Here is a 9,622-nt window from a genome sequence, read left to right as displayed (position 1 = left end):
TGGTTAATGCACGGTTCATTTGGTGCACCAGTAATAAAAACATAGTAACACTTTAGTATGGGGAACATATTCACCATGAATTAGTTGCTTATTAACGTTCAAATTAGTAACATATTGGCTCTTAACTAGTCATTATGAGGTATGTATTAATACCTTATTCGGCATGGCCTTATCACCCTAACCCTAACCAAATAACTAAATTAAAGGCCTACTGAAACCCACTACTACCCACCACACAGTCTGATGGCGCAGTGGGAGAGTGGCCGTGCGCAACCCGAGGGTCCCTGGTTCAAATCCCACCTAGTACCAACCTCGTCACGTCCGTTGTGTCCTGAGCAAGACACTTCACCCTTGCTCCTGATGGGTGCTGGTTGGCGCCTTGCATGGCAGCTCCCTCCATCAGTGTGTGAATGAGTGTGTGAATGGGTAAATGTGGAAGTAGTGTCAAAGCGCTTTGAGTACCTTGAAGGTAAAAACGCGCTATACAAGTACAACCCATTTAACCCATTTATATATCAATGAGGATTATTAACATTGCAACACATGCCAATACGGCCTTTTTGGTTGACTAAATTACACATTTTAAATTTCCTGGGAGTTTTGTCTTGAAAACGTTGTGTAATGATGACGTGTATGCAAGACGTCGCGCGTTTTTAGGAAGTATGAGCGCCACGCACACACACAGCTAAATGTCGTCTGCTTTAACGGCATAATTACACAGTATTTTGGACATCTTTGTTGCTGAATCTTTTGCAATTTGTTAAATTAATATTGGAGAAGTCACAGTAGAAAAAAGGAGTTGGGAAGCTTTAGCCTTTAGCCACACAAACACACGGTGATTCCTTGTTTAAAATTCCCGAAGGTGAAAATTTACTATGGATCAGAGCACGGTCAAGAGAACATGGATCCAGACCAAATGTCAACCAGCAGGTTGCGGTGAGAAAATTGTGGTTAAAAAATCGCTTATTACCGGAGAAAAGCTGAGCTTGGGCCGTCCATGAAGCTGCCGTCGACTCCCCTGAGACACTGGCGTCAACACACCCCTTCCGACTATCAGGTACTGTTTAACTCACTAAAACACTAGCAACACAATAGAAAGATAAGGGATTTCCCAGAATTATCCTAGTAAATGTTTTTAAAAACATCGGAATCCGTCCCAATGGAGCAAGGGTGAAGTGTCTTGCTCAGGACACAACGGACGTGACGAGGTTGGTACTAGGTGGGATTTGAACCAGGGACCCTCGGGTTGCGCACGGCCACTCTACCACTGCGCCACGCCGTCCCGAAGGCCTTTAAGTCTTTGTTACTTAGAATTAGGACTGCAACAACTAATCGATTAAATCGATTATAAAAATAGTTGGCAATTAATTTAGTAATCGATTCGTCGAACCTATGCTAGATGCAAATTTTTTATTTATTAAAAAAAAATAATTATATATATATATATTTTTTTTTTGTTTCCCTTTTTTTTCTAAATAAACCTTTATTTATAAACTGCAACATTTACAAACAGCTGACAAACAATCAAAATAAGTATGGTGCCAGTATGCTGTTTTTCAATAAAATACTGGAAAGGATAGAAATGTAGTTTGTTTATTAATCGAAGTAATAATCGACATATTAATCGATGACCAAATTTGTTGTTAGTTGCAGCCCTACTTAGAATAAGTTCCCCTCGTGTCCAAAAAACTCTAAGTCTTTGTTACTTGGAATAGGTTCCCCATACTAAAGTGTTACCAAAAACATATACCGTATTTTTTGGACTGTAAGTCGCTCAGGAGTATAAGTCGCACCCACGGCCAAACTATGAAAAAAAACCTTGACTTATAGTCCGAAAACTACGGTAACTCTTTCTTGAATTTGAAAAAAACATTTAAAAATTGTATTTTTCACTAAAGGGTTCAGTGAATGCGCATATGAAACTGGTGGGGTTCGGTACCTCTGTTGTACCAAAATCTGTTACCCATCGGAATTTTTTACTCCAGGGGGCGATGTTCCCATGGCGTTTGTTTGATGGTTAAACGGGAAGGCCAAAGAGGGGAAGAAAAACGCTTGCGTAAATGGCGTAAACTATCCTTAATGCTGAAACGTCAGTTGTCAGAATTTCAGCATTAATAAATTACACATATTCTGGAAATCATGGACTTACTGTCATTATAGTTTGAGTTCATTGTGTCAGCTGTTGATTCTCTCTCACACACATATTTTCCTGATTAAAAGCTATCAGGATGGAATGAAACGTCAGTTGTATTGGAAAATGTATGTGTCAGAGAGAATCAACAGCTGATACAATGGACTCATACTATAATGAGAGTAAGTCATTGAATTCCAGAATATGTGTAATTTATTAATGCTGAAATTCGGACAACTGATGTATCAGCATTAAGGATAGTTTACGCCATTTACGCAAGCGTTCTTCTTCTCCTCTTTGGCCTTGCCATTTAACCATCAAACAAACACCATGGGAACATCGCCCCCTGGAGTTACAAATTTCGATGGGTAACAGATTTTGGTACAACACCTTGACTTATAGTATGCTGTTTTTCAATAAAATACTGGAAAAGATAGAAATGTAGTTTGTTTATTAATTGATTAATCAAAGTAATAATCGCCAGATTAATCGATGATCAAATTTGTTGTTAGTTGCAGCCCTACTTAGAATATGTTCCCCTGGTGTCCAAAAAAACTGTAAATTAAGTCTTTGTTACTTAGAATAGGTTCCCCATACTAAAGTGTTACCAAAAACATATACCGTATTTTTTGGACTCTAAGTCGCTCAGGAGTATAAGTCGCACCCACGGCCAAACTATGAAAAAAAAACCTTGACTTATAGTCCGAAAAATACGGCAAATAAGCATTAATAAATTACACATATTCTGGAAATCAATTACTTACTTTCATTATAGTATGAGTCCATTGTATCAGCTGTTGATTCTCTCTCACACACATATTGTCCTGAGTAAAAGCTATCATGATGGAATGAAACGTCAGTTGTATTGGAAAACATATGTGTCTGAGAGAGAATCAACAGCTGATACAATGGACTCATACTATAATGAAAGTAAGTCATTGATTTCCACAATATGTGTAATTTAAATAATGCTGAAATTCCGACAACTGATGTTTCAGCATTAAGGATAGTTTACGTCTTCTTCTCCTCTTTGGCCTTGCCGTTTAACCATCAAACAAACGCCATGGGAACATCGCCCCCTGGAGTTACAATTCCGATGGGTAACAGATTTCGGTACAACACCGGTATGCTGTTTTTCAATAAAATACCGGAAAGGATAGAAATGTAGTTTATTAATCGATTAATCAAAGTAATAATCGACAGATTAATCGATGATCAAATTTGTTGTTAGTTGCAGCCCTACTTAGAATATGTTCCCCTGGTGTCCAAAAAACTGTAAATTAAGTCTTTGTTACTTAGAATATGTTCCCCATACCAGAGGTGGGACCAAGTCATTGTTTTGCAAGTCACAAGTAAATCTCAAGTCTTTGCCCTCAAGTCTCGAGTCAAGTCCCGAGTCAAAACAGGCAAGTCCCGAGTCAAGTCCAAAGTCAAGACTAGAAAGTCTCAAGTCAAGTCCCAAGTCCTGCGTTTTGAGTTTCAGACTAATACATTTACACAGATTGTGTATGTTTTTAAAATGCTGTATTTATTTATTAAAACCAAGTGCATTTGAAATTGCAGGAAAAAAAAGTGCTGACATTGCAATTCATAATAGCATTATCAACCAGTCATTTTAAACATTTAACTCATTGCTTTACAGAATAAACACATTTGAAAAACAAGTTCAACTGTACTTATTTGCACAAAAGTGTTAACATTGTATTTCCATGTCATATTGCATTGTAACTAGTTCCACAGCAGTTTCTATCCTGTTCTTACCTTATCTCATTGATCTCATCTCATACGCGTACACATGAATAACATAACAAATACATGAAAATAACAATGAACAGAGTCATACTTTTTAGATGTCAGGGTCCTATGCAGTATGTACACATATTCTTAATATAGTGTACATTTTAACTGATATTTGACTATGTTTGTCTTTTTGTAGGTGGCTAAAATACGCGGTGCTGCTGACCGCCGTCTAACGTTATATTACTGTGTGTGATACATTCACTAACGTAACGTTATGTGTCGGTACCTCATGCAACCCTGCTTAAAAAAAAAATCACTTGACAAAAAATATGAATAAGGTAGCAAACTGCAGTGGAGGCAACAGTGGATGGTTGTATTTTGTGAAAAGAATATTACCACAGAGTTGTGAAGGAGCACAGATCTTCAATATTTGTATGTGAAAATCACAAAGAAATCTTCTTGGGGACGATGACGCACCTACAGGTATTTGGTTTACAAACTTTCAGCCCCACCTAAAACATAATTCACCAGTCGCCACTGATTATGATGCATTCTCATTTTAGGCTAAATATAAGACAATACTTTCTTAACAGTATGTATGTAACCAGGAATAAGTCTTCAAGTAACAATATTCAAATACTAACATTGTTGGGTAAAACAGAATTTAGTTTTATTCTGAATCCAGTCAAACAGATTGGTGGTCTTAGCTGATATAAAAACTTACAGGTTAAAGTTAAAGTACCAATGATTGTCACACACACACTAGGTATGGTGAAATCTGTCTTCTGCATTTGACCCAGCCCCTTGTTCACCCCCTGGGAGGTGAGGGTAGCAGTGGGCGCCCGGGAATCATTTTTGGTGATTTAACCCCCAATTCAAACCCTTTGATGCTGAGTGCCAAGCAGGGAGGTAATGGGTCCCATTTTTTTAGTCTTTGGTATGACTCGGCGTGTTAATATATGTTTATGTTTAAGTATTTGGCAGACGCATTTATCCAATGTGACATACATAAAAAATGCATATAAAACAATCACTGAAAACATGATCATTTAAGAGAAGAATGTAATTCAAAATATTAATACAAAGTGTCAAGACAGAATAAACTCCCTGCTGATGCAGCAACAGAGATAGTGTATAGGTCCCTAAAATATATAGATATCTAATGTATTCATACATTGTTTATGTAGAATATATGCATGTACATATAACCTAATCATATTGTTTATTGAATTAAAAAATAGCTGACCATTTTTTCCTCTTCTCTGGGATTATATTCCCAGTATTGATCTGGGACGTCTGGTCACTTATAGCATATAGAATATTCTATTACTGTTAAGCAAACTATGAATAATAAAACACACCAAAACATGTGTCCTTTTATGATAGTTACACGTATGACAAAAAAACGAGTGAAAATCAGTGGTTTTTAGTGAGGTAAGATTAATGAAATGCGCCGACTGTTCATTTCTCCTGCCAAATGAATTGCACTGAGTGGAGCGGATCACCACTCCAAGATGGCGGCCGCGCGTCTCGTCTCCTCAGCGCCAGTAGCAGACGCGCTCCATCCTGCGTCTACTTATAAGATGTTTATGGTTATAACGTTAGCAGTGAGTTTACAGCCTCACTCATTTAACTACACAGCAAATAAAAGTAACATTACTCAGCCAATAAACTTTAGCTTAAATCAAAACTTACCCTTCTTTGTGCAACTTCAAATGTCGAACGAAATTGGAAGTTGATGCGTCCACATATTCGAACTGCATATTTTGCATAAGGCAATTCGTTTTTTGTTGACCAAGTCGTAGTTTTTAAACCCGAACGAAACCAATTTTGGCATATTTTTATCTCAATGGCGCGTTGTTTGAGAATTATTCTTCCTTGGTTTTCCTGCAATTTGATTGGATGAGTGCTGTGGGACCAAAACAACAGTACTAATTTGATTGGCTGTTGTACTGAGAGCATACAAGCTGTCAGGAACAACACGCAGACAGACACAAGTACAAAATGAAAGATACGGAGCGCTCCTGAATAACTTTTTAATCTTTGGGTTTCGGGGAAAGTAGCAAGTCATGTCAAGTCAAAAGGCTGAAGTCCAAGTCAAGTCACAAGTCATTGATGTTAAAGTCTAAGTCGAGTTGCAAGTCTCTTTACATTTTGTCAAGTCGAGTCTAAAGTCATCAAATTCATGACTCGAGTCCAAGTCATGTGACTCAAGTCCACACCTCTGCCCCATACTAAAGTGTTACCAAAAACATATACCGTATTTTTTGGACTCTATGTCGCTCAGGAGTATAAGTCGCACCCACGGCCAAACTATGAAAAAAACCTTGACTTATAGTCCGAAAAATACGGTAACTCTGTTTTGAATTTGAAAAAAACATTTAAATTGTATTTTTCACTGAAGGGGATAGGTTGATTGGCAACACTAAATATGCCTTAGTGTGTGTGTGAATGTTGTCTATCCGTGTTGGCCCTGCGATGAGGTAGCGACTTGTCCAGGGTGTACGCGCCTTCCGCCCGATTTTAGCTGAGATAGGCGCCAGCGCCCCCCGCGACCCCAAAAGGGAATAAGCGGTAGGAAATGGATGGATGGGTTCAGTGAATGTGCATATGAAACTGGTGGGGTTCGGTACTTCCAACAAGGTTAAGAACCACTGCTATTGTTGTTATTGTTGTTGTTGTTGTTGTTGTAGCAGTGAAGTACACACACAACACATGATGGTACAAAGCAAATATGGCTCCAATTATAAAATGACATGATTTTTTTTTGTGTGAGAACCATACAAAAGTAGCCAAACTGCTAGCTTCCGTCCACCCATTTGCTACCGCTTGTCCCTTTCGGGGTGGCGGGGGTTGCTGCATTCCGGCGGAAGGTGGCGTACACTTTAAAAGACGCTACCATAAGATAAGTTTGTATACTTCTAAGATGGTGTCAAGTATCCAAAAGCCATGAGCTTGAAGGTTTGAACAATTAAAAAGAGCTAAAAAGTCATCTTAAAACGTTCACATGCTTATGTTAAGATGGTGACAGTTAGCATACTTACAAGGTGAGGCCAGCATCAGAATCCTTTGTTTTTGTCTTCCAAATGAATCGAATGAGCTGAAATAAAAGTGTAAATCAAGACTGATCCTGCTGACGAGGCGTCTAGATTGGCAAGCAGGGGCAGGTGTGTCCTGAATGGCAATCAGAGGCAGGTGAGGCTGACCAGAGGGCGCTGGGCGGCAGAAAGAGGCAAACCGGAAGTGGAGACAAAAATAAGAGCGCTGGACAGGAAATACATTCAAGAAAGTCAAAATAATTACCATGTGAGAATGTGACAGGAAGATGATCAATTTCATCAACACTTTTTCGAAGATGGCAGCAACTATCAAAATCCATGATTTTTAAAGTGAAACATACAAAATTAGCTTAACTGCGAACATAAGACATCAGCATTGGCAATGTTAAAGGCCTACTGAAACCCACTACTACCCACCATAGTTTATATATCAATGATGAAATATTAACATTGCAACACATGCCAATACGGCCGGTTTAGTTTACTAAATAACAATTTTAAATTTCCCGGGAGTTTCTTGTTGAAAACATTGCAGAATGATGACGTGTACGCATAAGGAAATATTAGCGCTGCACACACACACAGCTATAAGTCGTCTGCTTTAACCGCATAATTACACAGTATTTTGGACATCTGTGTTGCTGAATCTTTTGCAATTTGTTCAATTAATAATGGAGAAGTCAAAGTAGAAAGATGGAGTTGGGAAACTTTAGCCTTTAGCCACACAAACACACGGTGATTCCTTGTTTAAAATTCCCGTGGGTGAAGCTTTACTATGGATCAGAGCAGTCAAGCGAACATGGTTCCCGACCACTTGTCAACCGGCAGTTTTCGGTGAGAAAATTGTGGTAAAAAGTCGCCACTTATCGGAGATTAGCTGAGCTTGCGCCGTCCATGCAGCTGCCGTCGACTTCCCTCAGACACTGACCTCAAGACACCCGAGGACACACTCCTCCGACTATCAGGTACTATTTAATCTCACTAAAACACCAGCAACACAATAGAAAGATAAGGGTTTTCCCAGAATTATCCTAGTAAATGTGTCTAAAAACATCTGAATCCGTCCCAATGTAATCGCCTTTTTTTTAAACTTGATTTTTTTTTTCTTGCCCTTCGCTATCAATATCCTCAAACACAAATCTTTCATCCTCGCTCAAATTAATGGGGAAATTGTTGTTTTCTCGCTCCGAATAGCTCTTGCTGCTGGAGGCTCCCATTAAAAACAATGGGAGGATGTGAGGAGCCCTCACACTTGTGACGTCTTCGTCTGCGACTTCCGGTACAGGCAAGGCTTTTTTATTAACGACCAAAAGTTGCAAATTTTATCGTCAATGTTCTGTACTAAATCCTTTCAGCAAAAATATGGCAACATCGCTAAATGATCAAGTATGACACATAGAACGGACCTGCTATCCCCGTTTAAATAAGAACATCTCATTTCAGTAGGCCTTTAAGAAGAAGTTAGCATACTTCCAAGGTGGCACCAAGTATCAATATTCACGATTTTTAAGGTTAAACATACAAAATTCTGGCATAAAACATTAGCATGCTGATGGTAACATGCTAACATTCGAGTGATAAAATACACCACGGTAAAATACCTCTAAGATGGCGCCAACTATGAAATGCATGATTTTTAAGGAAAAACATACATATTAGCTAAACTACTAGTATAAAACTTTAACATGCAAACGCTAGCATACTAACAGAATAAGTTAGCGCACTTCTAAGATTGTGTCGAGTATCAAAAGCCATGATTTTTAGTTTCAAACATATAAAAGTAGCTAAAAATCTAGCATAAAAAAATAGCATGCTAATGCCAACATTTAACGTATTTACAAGATGGCAGCAGGTGGCGACTTGTCCGGGGTGTACACCGCCTTCCGCCCTTGTGCAGCTGGGATAGGCTCCAGCATCAAAGCCATGGTTCAAGTTCTTTAAAATGACCTCAAATGCTATCTTAAAATTTTAGCATGCCAGGAAAATTTAGCACCCTCGAAAAAAATGGTATCATAAACCAAGATTTTTTTTAGATTTGAATGCATGAAATTAGCAATAAAGCTAGCATAAAACAATAGCATGCAAACATAAACTAAGTTAGCATATTTCTATGGTGGCGTCGTATCAAAAGCCATGATTTTTAGGTTTGAATGCATGAAACATTAGCATGAATAACATACGCTAATTTAGCCTATTTGTAAGATTAAGTATCATCTCAAAATGTCAAGGTTTTCGACTCTAAATATTTTTCTTGAACATGATAAATACTGTTTACAATTTTCATGAAACGATATACATTTGGTAACTATTGATTTTATTTTCAGGTCTAATGTAGACTTGTCTTTAAATCCAACGATTTGAAACTCCATCACAGTATCAGTGCATTGTCAATACAGGTAGTGTGTGTGCCATGTCCTCACTGAGGCGTCATTTACCAGAAGACACTTTTAGTACACACTTACACGTAGTATGAAACAAAGCACACTGAAACATCCATACAAGGAGTTGCACCTTTCATACTCCTTCCTGCACAGGTGTCCCTTTAACAAAGCAAAACAATTTAATTTTAAAACAGTTTTTTTTCTCTTTTTTTTGCAGGTCAGAAAGTGACTTCTTAAATTCAGAAGATGGCGCCATTAAGCAACAAGTTGTTATTGCAGTGCCATTACAGGTAGTGAATGTGCCTCACACT

At 38.3% G+C, this 9,622-nt stretch overlaps 1 protein-coding gene across 8 annotated transcripts in view; it reads right to left on the bottom strand.

The window, feature by feature from the left end:
- gphnb (gephyrin b) overlaps positions 1–7,051 on the bottom strand; it is a 622,746-nt gene extending 615,695 nt beyond the window's left edge. For all 8 annotated transcript variants that reach the window (XM_061885720.1, XM_061885721.1, XM_061885723.1 and 5 more), the window contains exon 1: positions 6,916–7,051. The gene's annotated coding sequence lies outside the window, so the exon portion shown is untranslated. The remainder of the gene's footprint in view (positions 1–6,915) is intronic.
- Between the last annotated feature and the right edge of the window lie 2,571 nt (positions 7,052–9,622).

Source organism: Nerophis ophidion, linkage group LG24 (assembly GCF_033978795.1).
Source record: "Nerophis ophidion isolate RoL-2023_Sa linkage group LG24, RoL_Noph_v1.0, whole genome shotgun sequence".
Classification (NCBI taxonomy): Eukaryota; Metazoa; Chordata; class Actinopteri; order Syngnathiformes; family Syngnathidae; genus Nerophis; species Nerophis ophidion.
The sequence above is the reverse complement of the archived record's forward strand: the minus strand, read 5'-3'. Positions and strand labels throughout refer to the sequence as shown.